This window comes from Equus caballus, chromosome 5 (assembly GCF_041296265.1).
Source record: "Equus caballus isolate H_3958 breed thoroughbred chromosome 5, TB-T2T, whole genome shotgun sequence".
NCBI classification, from domain to species: Eukaryota; Metazoa; Chordata; class Mammalia; order Perissodactyla; family Equidae; genus Equus; species Equus caballus.
This window is the reverse complement of record NC_091688.1, coordinates 33161885-33179511: the sequence shown is the minus strand read 5'-3', so window position 1 is coordinate 33179511 and position 17627 is coordinate 33161885. Positions and strand designations below refer to the sequence as shown.

The 17627-nt window shown below is 44.3% G+C and overlaps 1 protein-coding gene across 1 annotated transcript in view; it reads right to left on the bottom strand.

The window, feature by feature from the left end:
• LOC138924258 (neuroblastoma breakpoint family member 6-like) overlaps window positions 1-13095 on the bottom strand; it is a 46107-nt gene extending 33012 nt beyond the window's left edge. Inside the window, exons 1-8 of the mRNA XM_070267935.1 lie at window positions 12761-13095; window positions 12534-12682; window positions 10363-11635; window positions 9569-9688; window positions 8848-9018; window positions 8296-8468; window positions 8070-8214; window positions 3902-3956 (exon numbers count right to left, since the gene is read on the bottom strand). The gene's annotated coding sequence lies outside the window, so the exon portion shown is untranslated. The remainder of the gene's footprint in view (window positions 1-3901; window positions 3957-8069; window positions 8215-8295; window positions 8469-8847; window positions 9019-9568; window positions 9689-10362; window positions 11636-12533; window positions 12683-12760) is intronic.
• Between the last annotated feature and the right edge of the window lie 4532 nt (window positions 13096-17627).

The window sequence follows — 17627 nt, the reverse complement described above, 5'->3', positions numbered from 1 at the left end:
TTTTTCTACATCCATTAAAAGGGACAAAAGCAGAGTGTAATACTAAGTGAATGAATACTTCGTTAAAAAATTATTCTCTGTCCTGACTCACAATACTCCTCTTGCTGCATCCCTGTGTTGTGTCGACTTCTTGCCCCTCACTAGGGCAGCATGTTCGCTTATCTTCAAACTTAAGTCAGTGTGACATCTCTACCTCCTAAAATCCTTCTCTATGTGTGGGCCGCTTTTGTGGTTGTTACTTTTTAAGTGTCCGTAAACACTATCTTTCCTACTTGTTGGTTCCGGATATCCACATATTATGCCTTCTAGTCCCACAAGAGCTCTTTTCCAGCTCTGAAAATGATTACAGTGGTTTATGAGTATATCCTGAATACACGCAGTGGCCCTTTCTTTTGCAAACACTTGTCAACCTGATGCTATTTCTTGTCGTCATTCAGTTCACTCACGTTTGGAACAGATCAGGGATGCGGAGCAGTGTTGATGGATTGTTGCTGGACAGATCCCTTCGAGCTGTCGTCATGCTACTGACCTGCGGTTATATTCCTCTACCAGAATGTGGAATTTCAAGGTCACGGTTCAGGGATGGTGGATGACCCACAGTGTTATGTGTGTGATGGGGTTCAGTGACAGAGAAGCTGAGGTTGACAAGAGAGGCACAGGCAGGCAGGGGAAAGTGGTGCCCTGAATGCCCTGCTCACTTTCTTGTCATCTCTTCCCACCCGGGTCTTGTGAAGAGGAGGCCTGGGAGACCCCCTGTGGCATTGGTCTCTTCAGTTTAGGTGCTGCACTCGCCCGAGCTGAGGGCGCGATGGGTCTGGCCATGTACCACCGAGCTTTCACGTCAAGGTAAAGGATAGAGGACCGCATCAACCGCTTTTGAGGCTCATCTCCTCCCCACGCCACGCCATCCTCCAACGACACTGTGGAATGCTATTGGTGTGTCAGAGCCATGAAAAGCTTTAAAGAAATCTCTCTTTTGGTGTCAGTTGGATGTCACATTCTTTTCTTTATGTCTCAAAGTCTGTGGTCTAGTGGGCCCAACTGTCCTGAACTGGAATGGACTTGCCAACTTTCTGGTGTTTTGTTAGGTGGCTAGAATATTTATAAGATTTTCTGAGTTCAAACCTCACTGTTGAAGTTTGAATGAAGAATGACAGGACTTACTTTGTAAAGTGAGAGACTCAGAGAAGATTGGTCTCATCGATGAGCAGAAAGAGTAAATTTCACTTCTACTCAAAGCACGCTAGAATTTGAAATTATGGCTCTCACTGTTGTCAAGGTGGAGTGCCGGGTGCCTGAGGCGTATGTCCCTAAGGCCTCATGTCTATGCTATAAAATGGATGAAGTTAAAATGCAGTCAGATGGCCCAGGTCCCCTTCCATTCTAGAGTCCTCCAACAGTTTCTCCCCTGCTTTAGCGACTTGATTGAAAGTATCCTTGTTGTTCTGCTCTGTCCTGCTTTTGTCTTTTGCATAAAAGTTATACAGCTCCATGTTTCCTACCCCCAGGTCAATCATTATAATAAGCACCTGCATCCAAAGCAGTCCTGAGACAAAAGAAACAAAGCTGGAGGTATGGTACTCCCTGATTTCAAAATATACTACAAGCTCTATTAATCAAAACATTATGGGGCCAGCCCGTTGGCACGCAGAGTGCTTTGAGCTCACATGTGCCACTTCAGCGGCCCAGGGTTCGCCAGTTCGGATAGCGGGTGTGGACCTACTCACTGCTTAACAAGTCATGCTGTGGCACCGGTCCTACAGAAAAGAAAATAGAGGAAGATGTGCATGGATGTCAGCTCAGGCCCAATCTTCCACAGCAAAAAGGTGAAGATTGGTGGCAGATGTTAGATGAGGACTAAACTTCCTCAAAAAAAAAAATCATGATACTGGAAAGAAAACAGACACAAAGATCAATGGAACTGAATGGAGAGCACAGAAATAAACCCTCACATCTCTGGACAGCTAATCTTTGACAAAAGAGCCTAGAACGTACAGTGGGGAAGGAACATCTCTTCAATAAATGTTAATGGGAAATTGGACAGCCACATGCAAAAGAATGAAAGTAGACCATTATCTTACACGACACAGAAAATTAACTCAAAATGCATTAAGGACTGGAATGTAAGACGTGAAACCAGAAAATTAGAAGAAAACATAGGCAGTGCACTCTTTGACATTGGTCTTCACAGTATCCTTTGGATTATCATGTCTCCTCAGGCAAGGGAAACAAGCAAGAAGAAACAAATGGGACTACGTCAAACAAGACTTCTTAACTCACGGTGGAGAACGACTTGATCAGCACTCCACAACAGCTGAGGGTCTGGAACTTCCAAACAAGGTTCAAGATGCCAGAGCTCAGAGCCACAGGCACCGCCTGTAACTCAGAGTCAGACAGGAGTGATGGAGAGAGGACTCAGTTCGCCAGTTAATGGTCTGGTGTTACAATAACAGAATTGGAAGGTGGGGGTGTCATGGAATCTGAGGAGCCACTGCCTTCCAGTTGCCTAGGCTGTGCTGATGCCCAAGGCTGCCTGGTCTCTTCCAAAGGCCACCACTGTTGGGGACCACCTTTCAGCCACCACTCCCAATAGCTGTCTGCCCTTCTGCTGATAGCGACCTGTTTCCAAAAAATATCGAAGCATAATTCTCACCGTTCTTTCTTATGTGCGTGTCTAAAAACACCGAGACAAAACTGTCCCCCTTTTATTTCTTGGGATATTAAGCATGGCAAGGGATACCATCAACACAATGAAAAGACCATTACCAACTGGGAGAAGATATTTGCCAATCATAAATCAGATAAGGGGCTAATATGCAAAGTATAGAAAGAACTTATACAACTCAACAACAACAAAACAAACAGGAAAAACCCAATTAAAACATGTGCGGAGGATCTTAGATAGTTTTCCAAACAAGGTATTCAGGTGGACAATAGGCACCTGAGAAGACGTTCTACATCACTAATTCCTAGGGAAACGCAAATCAAAACCATAATGAGATATCACCTCATGCTTGTCAGAATGGCTATCACGAAAAAGAAAATAAGTGTTGGAGAGGATGTAGAGAAAAGGGAACCCTCATATATTACTGGTGGGAATGTAAACCGGGGCAGCCACTATCGAAAACAGCATGGAGATCTCTCAGAAAATGAAAAACAGAACTACCATATAATCCAGGTAGTCCACTTCTGTGTATTTATCCAAAGAACACAAACTCACTGATTCCAAAAGATTTATGCACCCCTATTTTCATGGGAGCATTATTCATAACAGCCGAGACTTGCAAGCAACCTAAGTGACCATCAACAGGTGAATGGATAAAGACGATGTGATACACACACACACACACATACCATGGAGTACTACTCAGCCATAAAAAGAGGGAATCTTGCCATTTTTGACAATGTGGAGTGAACTTGAGAGTATTATGCTAAGCGAAATAAGTCTGACGGAGAAAGTCAAATGACATAGGATTTCACTCATACATGGAAGATAAAACAACAACAACAACAAATAAACATATAAACACAGAGAATAAATTGCTGTTTCCCAGAGGCGAAGGGGGGAGGGGAGAGGGCAAATGGGTAAAGGGGCACATATGCTGGGTGACTGATGACAACTAGACTTCTGGTAGTGAATCTGATGTAGTCGATACAGAAGTTGAAATATAATGATGTACACTAACATTGATATAATGTTATAAACCAGTATTACTGCAATAAAAATTAATTTAACAGAAAAAGGAAATATATGTCAAGCAGAGATGGAATACCTGTTGCGAGAAATTAGAGGTCCTCTGCCGAGGCATACCCTTGCAGCGTCTAAATTTCTGCCATTAAAAATTCACCTCTTCGGATCAAAACATCCCACAGGAATACCCTGTTAAAATGTTAAGCTTACCTGGAATATTAATTCTATCAGCATCATAGGCTCACAACAAGTGGTAAGAAGATCACTGGAAAACCAAGAAGAATGGATTTGACCGAAGACTTATAACAATATTACAAAGATGAATGTTCTTGGCTGTACTCCTACCAATTTCTTAAGAACCCCAACTCTCTTCAAATTCCTTTGAAATAGCTCTGGGAATCCCCCAAGGGGACTGAAATCTGCATTCCAGAAACTTCTCTGGTCACCAAGGTGCACCTGCCATTTGGTCATCTGGTAGCTGCAGATAACCAAAGGGGCAACTATGCTCTGAGGCCACCAAGGACTCTATGATGAAGATCTCTGCCATCTCCGGTGCCAGCTCTCCTGCCAGTGCCTTCCACTCTGTGGCTGCTGAGGCCCGACGTGGAAGGAATTCCTGTCTCTCCCAGGAAGCCATCTTTCCTCTCAGCCCAAACTCTAGCCCACCGTTGCTTCTTATGTCTGGAGCCTTCCTGTATCGACATTTTACCACTTTCCTCACTATTTCATTAGAACTCCTGTGTATCAGAGTTCTGAGTTGAAACATTTGATTTTCATAGATGACTCCATGGTCAAATGTAAAAACAACTTCAACAACCTTGCATTTAGTTTTATTGGGTTTGGGGAATTAAACCTATTTAAATTAAAAAAAAAAAAAAAAAGCATCACCTGGGAGAGTTAGTACAAATACAAGTCCAGAGTCTTCATCTGTAGTGACTCTGATTCAGTGGGCTGAGGGGGCCTGGAATCTATTGTTAAAGTTGCTCAGATGTACAGTCAGGTTGAGGACCTACTGATAGCATCGACCTTCCTCACAGTTTTGGGGATGAGCATTTCACGTACATACTACTTCTAATCCTCACGATCGATCTGTGAGGAGAGCGTGGCCTTTCCCTGGTTTGCGGATGAAGAAACCAAGACACACAGAGGGTCTGAGACTAGCCCAAAGTGCCCTCGCTCTAAGTGCTGGAGCCAGGTGTCAGGTAGAGTGCCCCTCCACCCCAAACCCCCTCCCACATTTTCCACTTCACTCTGTGTCAGGTCTTTCCACGTACATGCTTCCTGCCTATACCTCATTTCTACCAAAAACTTCCTGATTTTAATGTTTCCATCCGATATATTTCCATCTGACATATTTCACAACAGGCTAACAGCATCCTATCCTGGCCACTGACTAGTAACTTGGGACACGTTGCTAATGAAAATACAGGACGTGGGAATGTGCAAAGACACATTGCTTTACGATGATGATGTAATTTTCAGGCTATAAAATTCTCCGTTTTGTGTACAATTCAGTGACTTTTGGTCTATTTACAAGGTTGTGACACCATCACCACCATCTCATTCTGGAGTATTTTCTTTACCTCACAAAAGAAACCCCGTCCCTATTGGCAGTCACTCCCTATTCCTCACCTTCTTCCAGCCCTTGGCAATTGCTAATCTACTTTCTCCCCGTATGGATTTGCGTACTCTGGACATCTATTCTCAATGGAATCATAAAACACGTTGCCTTTGGTATCTGGCTTCTTCACTTGCCATAATGTTGCCAAGGTTCATCCACATTTTGGCAGCTATCTGTACTTTATTCTTTCTATCCTTGAATAAGACTTCATTTTATGACTATACTCCATTTTGTGCATTCTTCAGCTGAGGGCATTTGGGTTGTTTCCACTTTTACTACTATGAGTAATGCTGCTGTGAATATTCATGAGCAAGTTTGTTTTTGACCGTGGGTTTTCAATTCTCTTGCTATGTACCCAGGAGTAGAATTGCTACATCTATGTCAACGCTGTATGTAACTTTGAGGAACTGACATGCCGTTTTCCAAAGCGTTTGTGCCTTTTTACATTTCCACTAGCAATGCATGAGGATTTCAATTTCTCCACATCCTCCTCCACACTTGTGGTTGCCCATCTTTTAATTACAGCCACACTAGTGGGTATGAAGTGGTATCTCATTGTGGATTTCAGTTCTGTTTTCTTAATGATCAATGATGTTAAACATCTTTTCATGAGCTTCTTGGCCATTTGTACATCGTCTATGGAGAAATGTCCATTCAAGTCCTTTTCCCATTGATAAATTGGATTGTCTTTTTATTATTGACTTGTAAGAGTCAATACTAGACACATGTCAGATATCTGTTTTGCAACTGTTTTTTTCTGATTGTGTGCGTTGTCTTTTCACTTCCTTATTAGCATCCTTTGAAGCACAAAAGATTTCAGTTTTGATGAAATCCAATTTATCTATTTATTCATTGACTGTTCTTGCTTTAGCTGTCACATCTAAGATATCCTTATCTAATCAAAGACTACAAAGATTTACACCTATGCTTTCTTCACCACATTGCTTTGAATAAGAACTTTCCTGGGTTAGGGTACAGGGATATTTTTGAATTTTGAGTCGTATAAATTGATATGGATCCCTCCTGACCGATATTCACAGGTCTGCCAGTCACTTCAAAGGAACATCCCTGTGCCGTTGCAGAGATCTGGGAAATCGTATTTATGACTATCCTGGCTTTGACTCAGGTGAGAGTCCTGGTCATGTGCTTCAGTTTCTCCTTGACCTCTCCTGGTTTCAAAATTTGTTCAATATCTTTGGAGTTGAAGAACTGATTGAGAGTCTTTCTGAGGAACACTCAAGGGTCCAGGTTATTCTGAACCTAGTGGACTTCCTCATTCCACTCCAGACAGAGAAGACTGTGGGGGTTGGTTAGGGTCTAGAGTTCCATCTCTGGTCTTAGAGAGAAACTAGCCTTGCTTCTGGGTTTGCGGATGGCTGTCGAAAAGACTCTTGCCCCCCTCTAATTCTTTGTAGTATATACATGACTTCTTTCTAGAAATGGTGGGAAAATACTTATTTTAGAACATCTTGTCTGTTCTCTGCCAATTGCTTTCTGTCTACACATTTAAAGTGGGTAAACGAGGACTCAGAGACAAATTTGTTCTTAGCGGCTATTATTGTTCAAGTGACCGTATTTAATCCTATGCACTATCTTATTAGCCAGGTTTTATCCTTTTCCTTTTGAGGAAAAAAGCTCAAAAAGGTTAAAAAATACTCCAAGCTCACAGTCTAGGGAGGAGAGGAGTAAGCGTTAGAAACCAGTTTCGTTTGACCTCAAATTTTCATCCACGGTGAGTGTCTTGGTGTTATGTCTAAGATTTCTTTGCTTATTCCTTGTTCATGAGAATATGTCCATTTTTCCTCCAAAACCTTTATAATTTCAACTTTCACATCTCCAATTAACTCAGTGTGTGGTAGAAGGTAGTTGTGAATATTAATTTATTTCTAAATAATTACTTATTCATTCTAGAGCTTTTTACCAAAAACATCTTTCATTATCCCAGTGAAGTGTCTTGGTGACTTTATTTTAAAAAATCTAATAATTGTATTGTGGGAGGCAATTTCTTACACTCTGCTCTTTCACATGATACATTTGTGTGGTGTCTACTTCCACCCATACGATAGTGTGTTAATTACTGTAGCTTTAAAGTGAGTTTTGAAATCCAGTAGAGTGTGTCCTCTCATTCTTTTGAAATCTAGTAAGTGTGTCTCCAGTTAATTCTTCTTCGAGGTTGTCTTGACTATTACAGGTACTTTGATTTCCATATACATTTTAGAAATAGCTGGTAAATCCCCTCCCAATGCCTGCTACAATATTAACTGGTACAATCTTGATTTGACATTCTTACAATATGGAATCTTCCAATCTATGAAATTGATATATATTTTTCTCTTTATCTAGTGTTTTTTAATTTTTCTCAAAAGCAGTTTTCAGGGATCTTCACTATATGTGTTCTTAGGCATTTAATGACTGTGAATGTGTGAATGTTAATCTCTATTGTGTTTTATTGAATTTCATTTTCTAAATACTCAGTGCTAATGTGGAGAAATACAGTACATTGCTATATGAATGCCATTGAGGTACAACTTAGGTACAATAGACCGCACCACTTTAAAGTACACAATTCGGTGCATTTCAGCAGCCATAAACACTAATGAAACTACTGCCCCAATCGAGGTGGAGGGCATTTCCATTATCTCACAGCATTCCTTTGTCCCTTTGCAGTCCATCACCCTCTCAACCCTCAGCTCCAGGCAACCACTGTCCTTACAGATGGCTTGGCACTTTAACAACTTTATGTAAATGGAGCCATACCTGTATTCTTTCATGTCTGCGTTCCTTCATGTAGCATAATGACTTTAAAATCCATCCATATGTATGGTAGCGAATGGAAACCTTTTGGTGGTGAACACGATGTAGTATATACAGAAGTCAAGTTATAATGATGTATACCTGAAATCTATAAAATGTGACAAAACCAAAGTTACGTCAAGAAAAAATGAAAAATAAGAAATAATAAGAAAAGGACGGAGTAACTTGCCTCTTTATTTCTGCAGCTGGCCAGGACACAGTCAGTAGCTGTGACATCAGCTGTTTCCTCTGGAGACTTTGGCAGTGTTGAGGGCTTGGAGCCAACATGGAGTCCAAGCACTGGTTCTGAGAGGCTGCAATCTGGCTGAGGTTCAGGGTCGTGGGTCAGGACAGGTCATCCAGCTGTCAGAAAAAGCAGAAGGGGGTCCAGGAAAACCACTGAGGTCATCTCTGGGTAGCACTGGCCACTTCCTCCAAGGAATCCACCACCACTACACTTCTCAAGACTTCCTGGTACTAGACCGAGAGCTCCGGGAAGTTGGGATAATTTTGATTCATCTCTGCGTTCATGACCCCTAGCACCGAGTCAAGCACTCGAGGAGGCTCTCAGCAACATTTGTGCAACGGATTGAACAAAAGTGGCTGGAAGTCGTCAGTCATCTCAACAACACTCCTGTCCCCAATGTCCTGTCAGGGATGCTCTGCTTTCTCCCAAGATGTAGCAAATCACCTTGCTTAGGATGGGGTATGCCCTACACTCTCCATGTCTGAGGACACTCACCTGTGGTGAGCTCTGATGAAGAACGGATTGTCCTGAGGGATTCCTGACAATCGTTCACTCTGTCATTAGGAAGAGATGGCCTTGGCCTACCCTCCCATCATCTGGGCTGCCGCAACTCCCCAGTTGGTTGAAACCATCTGTTCGTGTTCTTCCTCTCACTGCTTTGATTTCCTTAGGGAAATATTACCAATAGGTGAACTCCCAGTCCTTATCACAGCATAAGGAAAATGAGGCACTCAACAAATATTTAAGAGATATTGTGGCTAAAGCTTTATTCAACTATAAATGCAAAAGAATATTACTATCACTGCTTCAGATGCAAGGGTCCCATTACCCTGGCCCCTCCTGACTCGAGGACACAACTGCTTAAGGTAAGAATGGACATCTCCAACCCTTCTCCAAACACCATTTATCCCTCTAAGCCCACATTTACTTGGAGGGCGTCCACTGTGAGGGCAGCACTGAGGTCAAGGCTGGGGGGTCTGGCAAAGAGCCTTGGGGGTGCCTCCCTCCTCCTCTTGGAATTGGTGCTCCCCAGCAGGAGAAACCAAACCTGATCCATCCTTGGTCTCCCTGGCTGTTGCACAGGTTACTCTCCCAGTCCTCACTGCTCAGCTTAGGTTGCTCCTTGAGGAGTGGAGGATGCTGTACTCATTCCTCAGTGTCCCTTGATTTCTCTGAACTCAACTTGTCCTTATTCTCACCTCCTTTGCCAACGCACCTCCTCCTCCAGCACCTTAATCTTCTTTGGGTTATCATCATCCTCCAAGCCTGCTGACTTTCTTTCTTCCACCTGCTCCCTCAAATCTGTGTTTTCAAGATGTGGTCTCAGCTCAGGCTCCTACAGGAGACACACAGAGAGGGGACCAAGGCCAGGTCTCACCCGCAGTTCCCAGGGCACATTCCACATGCATCTCAGTCTCCCACACACTCAGAGAAAACTGAACAGGAAGGGACATTGGAGAATTTGACTAACAACCTTATCTTACCGATGGGGAAAGTGAGGCCCGGAGGGAATAAGGGATTTTCCCACACTGCCTCAATGCTTGACAACAGCAGAGCCCACACATAAGCCTTGGTCACAAGCTTCCCATCCAGAGTGCCTGCCACACCCTCCAGGAACCCACGGCTGAATTTCAGGAGCCAATGGATCAAACATGAGGATTTCCACTGTTCAAACAAAAACGGCTGAAGAACCTTTCCAGGGACAAATCTTTTACCACAGTTCTTTAGTCCTATTATTAATATTCAGTCAGTTTTCACACCTGGCTGACACCATGGGACCAAGGAACACAGAAATATTAAATAAAATTTATCACAGCCAAAATTAAAATCTATTTATATGATTATCTGTAAAATGTCTGGCTCTCGTGCCAGAAGCTCATCTTCCAGAGAGCGGGCACTCTGTCCACCCGTTTGCCCCATCTCCCCAGTGCCTCCACAAGGGCCTGACAGAGAAGCCATTCAGTAAATATTTATCAAATGGGTAAATAACAGTTTCCAAGAATAACTAACCCTCCCTGATGCCTTCGACTCCAATCACATTTCCACACAAATCCTATTCCAGGTGTGAGCGGAAGCAATAAAGGCACAGCCTGAGGAAAGGCAGCGGAAGATTCAAGCACCAGCTCCACCGTGGACCACACATGCTTCAGTGGATGATTTCATTGCCTGCTTTGAGCACGTCTATCCCCTGTACAAGAGAGAAGAATGTATAATGTAAAGTCCAGAAGCTGCATTGACCACTACAGATTTGGATGATTGAACGTGATATCAAGCAGCAGACAGGGCTCTAACCCCTGGGCACCAGCTGCAGAGCTAAAGAACCCCTACGTCAGAGTCAACGCGGTGCTTGTTCAAAACTTATGGGGACAAGGCCCAAGAAACTACATTTCAGACAAAAATCCCAAGGAGATTCTCATACAAGGAAAAAGCCTCATCATTTAAAAATTTTAAAAAGCCTAGGATGGAGACTCTGAGACTCCCATTGGTAAGAAGAATGACTCAGCTTTGAGCACAGCAAGTCCCTTGTCCAAGGTCACCTTTCAACGGGAAATGTCCTCGTGTCCAGGAAGAGTTCCTAAGTGATGTGGGACGCAAAGAGGACTCTGCTTCCCAGTCTGGACTTTTAGTGTCTCCCTTGTCCTTTGATTTTCTCCTCTGCTCTGATCACTGGGGGATGTCAGCCCTCATAGGGGTCATTTCTTGATGAAGACCTCTGTTATTTTAGCCTCCTCTTGGAGAAACATATGGCAGAGGTCAATTCTGGGGCTCCACAGAGCTAGGCTTTCTCCTAAGCCACCTTGGTGAGCTGAAAGATGCCGTGACTGCTAGAAATCATATTAATAAAGAGGGACAGGGATAAACAGGGGATCATGAGGGCAGCCTCTCAGGTGACATAGAACCACAACATGATCAATATCAGACCTACTCAGGTGGGGAGGACATACCGACCAATTCTGTCAGCAGAGAGCGCAGCCACATCCTTCTAGAATTCTGATCCACAGAACTGTGAGACAACAAATGTGTGATGTTTCACACCACTGTTTTTGTAATCTGTTAATATGCATCAATAAGGAACTAATTCAGATACTTACCTCTACTCTCCTGACTTTTCAATTTTCAGAAACATGTATGCTAATCCCTATAAAGTAAAAAAATCAAAGACCACAGTAGAAATGGTGTGCTCACTCCAGGTGACTATTGCCAAGCTCTTGTAATGGGAACACACTCTGAAGGGGATTTCAGGTACTGGACGAACGTCTCTTTCACGTTACCAAGCAGACCTCTAAAAGAATAAAGAGGGTACAACACTTAACTCCACGTAACATTGTCTACGAATCCATCAGGTGTCTCTGTTTCCTACTGCAGATTATGTTTAGCTCCTTGTTCTCCTGAACTCACCAGACAAGGTGTTATAGCAAGTGCCAGTTACCAGCATGGGCGAACCAATTCAAGGAGAGCAAGAGAGCCGCCGCTAGAGTAAGTTCCCCAGACAAAGTCCTTTGAATGCAATCTCCCCACTTATTTGGACTGGGAATACAGAAAAGATCTATTTTTTAAAGTCTCATTCTAATGAAAATTCAAACGTCTCTGTTTACCAATTTGTATTTTTCTCAAGCCCCATCGTGGAAACCTCACTTTTCAGAATGACTGAGTTCCCAATTGCTCGAGCCTGGCCTGTCTGTCAAGGGAAGTTAGGTAAGCCCAACCTCAAACCTCTCCTGTGAACCAGCCCCTCACCCTCAAAATCCAGAACAGCGTGTGAACCCACAGGCAGTAGCATCCAACAAGTAAGAGGGATATGTTTGCACTGCTCTTGGCCCAGATCATCTGAGAGAACACAGCAGTCAGAAAACAGAAGAGCATAGAGAAAAATCATATTGATTTCAGCTTTTCCAGGATGTTAGATAAGTTATGCCAATGAGAGTGCTTACTGGTTAAATCTCTAAATAAGGGGTTAATTGTTGGCAAAAATAAGTGATAGGTGTTGGCAAAAATAAATGCTATCCAGTGTTGGCAAGAGGGTGGAGACAAGAATATTCTCCTAAATGATTCGGAATACGAATTGGTAAAGCTTCGCTGCAAGGCCATAGGGCAGGAATAAACAAAAATTAGGTATGTACAAACATATTTCTAAACTGAGCAATTCTCTTTCCAGGAGTATATACTAGAGAAACACTTACACAGGCGGTGATGGAGATGTATAAATACAGATATACACACGTCCACTGCAGCACTGTTTGTATAAATAGACACTGGAACCAATTTCATGTTCCTCAGTTGGAGAACCTTGACTCGTCACACTCCATCCGCACCCTGAAAGGGCCCGCAGCTGTTCAAAAGAACAAGGCAGATCAAAGAAATGCTGATAGGGATGGAAGGCAAGAGCTAGTATGTGCTGAGTACTCACTATGTGCCAGGCTCTGGGCTCCATGCTTCACCTGCACGTCTCATGTAAACCATGCAGGAAGAACTCCTATCCGACACATGTTAAAAGGAGAAATCGAGCCACAGACAAGTCAAGAAACTTCGTCAAAGTCACACTGTTACCCAGCCAGGTTTGCCCCTACAGCTTGTGAGACTGGAGTGTTCTGCCTTCTTCTCTATTTTAGGGATTTCCAGTGAGAGAGACAATACCAGCTTCTGCTGCTCAGCTGCACTGCTCTGACACACAGCCTGACTGTTTAGTTCTCCTGTCGGAAATCACCTCAGACGTAGAACATCAGCCTCACACAAGATTACTCCGAAATCTAGATAAAAATGAGACAAAACAATGCTATCTCATAATTCTGTCCAGGCACAGACAAAGGCAAGGTCACTGTGCAATCTACAAAATCCCAAATACCCTCCTCTTTCCATAGGAAATGACTGTTACCTCTTTACTCCAATCATAGAACTGCCCGTGCGGACCACACTATTCACTAGGGGGCACACTCTGCTTCCTCCCATCCTCCCCAAATCACCCAACCGAAGCCCAAGTCCTTTCATAGGTTAGACCATGGGGTGTGTTTTTTCTGGCTGCAAGGAATAAAAAATGCAACTTGTTCAATAAGACATGTGTTCCCGATGATTTAACTTAAGGGTATTGACATCAGGTTTCCAGAAACGAGCAGCTGTAAAAACCCAGCCTCGGGAAGAAAGATTATTCACACAGTCTGTAAGAAACGTAGGCTCTGGAACTCCAAAACTTGCTGTTACCCCTAAAACAAAATTCTTTCTACCAAGCCCCTTCAGTAACTAACATGAACCTTGCAAGTTCAACCAGGAGTTTTCCACGTCTGATTTAAAGTACGGAGATTGAGGATAAGGTTAAGAGACAAGCTAGTTAAGAGAGAATGTGCAGACCAAGCATATCTTAAAAGAACCTGGAATCGGTCAAAACCCAGTATGACCAACTGGGCTTCAACCACCAACCCTTCAGTTAACAGATGAAGGAGCTCATGGATTACCCAGATGAAGGCAGGCACTGATCCTCTCGACAACGTCTCTCTAGCCCCAAGCTTCCTCAGCCAGGGCTCTTCTGCCTTGGCACATTTGGCCAGCTCCAGAGAAAGAGCCCAAGAATCCTGTGGACATATCTGTAGCTACCATAACGTGATATCATAAGAACTGGAATTTTTTGTTGGTGACAAAGTTACAGTACTCTCATGTACCCACATTCAAAAGGAAGTGATTTCACTCATATGTGGGAGATAAACTAACAAACTCATGGATACAGAGAACAGACTCTTGGTTACCAGAGGGGAAGAGGATGGAGAGAGGGCGAAAAGGGTAAAGGGGCACGTGTGTATGGTAACGGACGGCGACTAGACTTTCGGTGGTGAACACGATGTAGTCTATACAGAAGTCAAAATATAATGATGTACACCTGGAATTTACATGATGTTATAAACTAATGTTACCACAATAAAACAATTAATTAAGTGTTAATTTCTTAAAGAGATTAATCAAAATAAAGATATTATCCCACCCAATTTAAATAGTGTTTTAGAATGTTTTTCTCTGGATCCTGTAGCAAAGGCCTTTACCTGGTTTTGGTGCCCAGCAGCCGAGGCCAAAGGCATGGAGGACTTGGCATGCTCTGTGGGGTCTCCTGCCACAAAGATGTGTGGCCCTTCCCTCCCTGCCTCTTCCCACTAAACTGTGGGATGCTGCTCCCAATTCCTCCTCCGTGGTGAGCTTGTGACTGTGGTAACAGCTCTTTCTTCCTGGAAATCCTGTTCCTCAAACCTGGACTTACCAGACCCGCCTTTTGCGAGTAGCTTTCTTCCCCTTTTAGTCCCTTAAAATTTTTGCTCTGATCTCTAGCATACGTCCTTGGCATGATCCTGCAAATCTTTGTTGTTGTTGTACTTACGCTGCTATTGTGCTTTTCATTTTCAAGAGCTCGAGCCCGTTTTCAAAGTTTATCTCTGGATGAAGAGAAAACAACGGACACGAGGCCTTACCTTCCACAGGCAGCCTAAACCTGGAGGGTGAGGACGTCACTTCCTGTTATGTCTGCTGACCGCCATTGGCTGGGAGGGTAGAGTGGGCGGGGAAGTTGTGCGCAGGGGGCGGGGCATGGGCCGGAAGGAAAGTAACGCCGGCGCTGTCCTGCCTAGGGCGTGTCTCATGTGGATGACGCGGCTCCGGGGCCAGCTGTTTAGAAGTCCGTTACTCCTGCTCTAGGAGACTTCCTGAGCCACTGGGACCGAGTCAAGGACTGTTGCATGAATTTGAGTGCAAGTTCTGTGTAGAGGAGCTCTGGGGGGCTACAGGGGGCAGGGCGGTGGGGGTGGTTCTAGAGAAGGTGAGTGGACGGCGTAAGGAATGTAAGGGTATGCCAGGGCGGCAGAAAGCAAGTTTTCAGATTCCCCAGATATCCCCCAAATGGCTGTGCTTCCTCAGGGTAAGCTGGTTCGATTATCCCTCATATTTTCTTCTCTCTGCCATTTTCCTGACTCTACCAAATTGACTTTGTAATATGTGGTGGGGAGTTATGGTGTATGGGTTTTATTCTATTTGGGAGTCCAGGAGAGCTGCCTTGATCCCGAGCTTCTAGCTCCGTTTTCTACTTTTTGGTTCTTCCCCATCTGTTCTTCCTTCCTTTCAAATTTACCTCTCTAGCTCTTCCGCTGACTCCCTGCTGTGGACAGTGAGGTTCTCTCCTGTATGTCGCGCGAAGCCTACCACAGACTTTAAAGGAGGAACAGCCTTGGCCAGGTCCATTGTCTCCACTGTCTGCTGCTTTGCTACTGTTGGCGTCAGCTGTTGTTTTTCCCTTTGTTGTCTCTCCGTGAGGGAGTGTGTGTGTGTTTCTCCCATGTGCTTCCACGGAGGGTGAGCTTTTGGGGACACCTGAGAAAGTGGCTGCTGGGAACCTCAGGCCATCTTCTGTAGGTTCTGCCTCTTCTCTGGCTGTATGTTCTTTCCCAGGTTGTTGACTTCTGTTGGAGGCCACCATCCCCTCACCTCTGCATTTGGGCATTGCTTGTCTAAGGGCTCTGAGATATTTGGAATGTTCTGGCAATCCTGCCCTTGAGGAGCTCTGCCCAACGGGCCCACATAATCCCTGGGGGTAACTGGGAAGTTCCCTTCTCTGCCATGGTTATCACACACACTTCCTGCTTTGAAAGCCTCCTCGAGTTAGGAAAATTCTCTATTCCTACCTCTACCCCAAAAAGCTTGGCACTTCATTCCATGGCTCTAGAATGGACTGGGTTCCAAGCTCCTCAGAGATACCGCTGTTGGTCCAGGGACGATAGGTCAGGGCTGTGGTTGCCAGCATTGTCTCTGTCAGACGTGGCCTCCTCCAGTCCTGGTGCCACCACTGGTCTGGTTGGGACAAGGGGCTACATCCTATGATTTCCTCGTGGGTCACGTGGCTGTAATGGTGCCCCACACCTCACAGTGTTGTGCAGATGAAGATAACCCAACTGCTCACTTAGCATAGTTTGTGCTTCCTGGCATGATGTACATTGACAGAATGATATTTTTTCTTTAATTGTGTAAAACAATATGCAGAAGGCTGCATAAAACATAAATGTATGGCTATAAGTTAACATAGCCCCCAACTAGATCAATACCTAGAACATACGAGGCTTCCAGAAGCTTCCCAAATGCCTCTTCCTGGTCACATCTCCCTCCTTGGCCTTAGCAGTAACCTCAATCTTATTTCCGTGATGTTTCATTCTTTGTTCACGTATTTTATAATTTTGTTTATTACACACTCCTCACAGGTCTGGATTTTAATCTGTAATCATATAGCATATATTCTCTCATGCCTGGCTTTGTTCACTAAGAATTATGGATTTAACAATCATCAGTGATTCTTCCATTGTGGTTGCTAATGAAATAGACCACAATTTAGTTATCCATTCTATTAATGGTGGACATTTTGGTTGTTTACAGTCTGTGGATCTTTCGCACAACAAGGCTATGGTCCTTCTTGTGCAGGTGTCCTGGGCACGGTAGATTACACAACAAAGAGTGGAATTCTGGGGTCCTGTGTTATGCCTACCCAAGACTTCTGAGGAAAAAAGAAAAAAGAAAAGAAAATGTATAAAGCAAAGCATACAGATTATCCAATTCATATGAACGGAATAAAACAAAACTGAATGCAGGCGATGTATTGGATATATAGATGGAAGCTTACATGTTAAAGTACTCATCAGTGTGTTTTCTGTGTCCCTTCTCCCCGCTCATTCAAGGTTGATGTCTTCACAGATCCAACTGGAATGAACTGGGATGGCTGGATTCAGTTCAGCAGGGGGACCCATGACTCCATGAGGAGACCTGGCCCACACTTCCTCTTCTCCTGGGAGGTGTTTATGCTTTGGACTCTCCAGAACTACAAGACAAGGGTTGGCAAGTAAAGGCCTGGAGAGACGGTGGTTGGGAGGGGACAGTCCTGCTCTGGGTGAAGGACTTGGGCCTAAGCTTGGGGAGACTGAGTGGAAAAGGAAAGAATCCTCAGGATCAGGGCGTGGGAGGAGGAATGAGAGGCTGCTCCTGTGGGTAGAAGGGAGGCTGGAGGAGGAGAGACCAGAGTCGGGGGGGGTGCAGAATCTGGTAAGGGGGAGTTCCAGAGAGACAGGGGCTGCCATTCTGGGGCCAGGGAATTGCATCTCCTTGGTATTGAGCTCTCCATGCTCTTCTGCTTCCTCTTCCTTTCGCCCCTCTTCCTCCTCCTCTGCCCCTCCTACTCTTCCCACATCCTCCCTCTCCACCCCCTCCCCTTCCTCCTCCATCTCATGATGGCACACAGGGGACCATAGGGATCCACACCAGAGGCA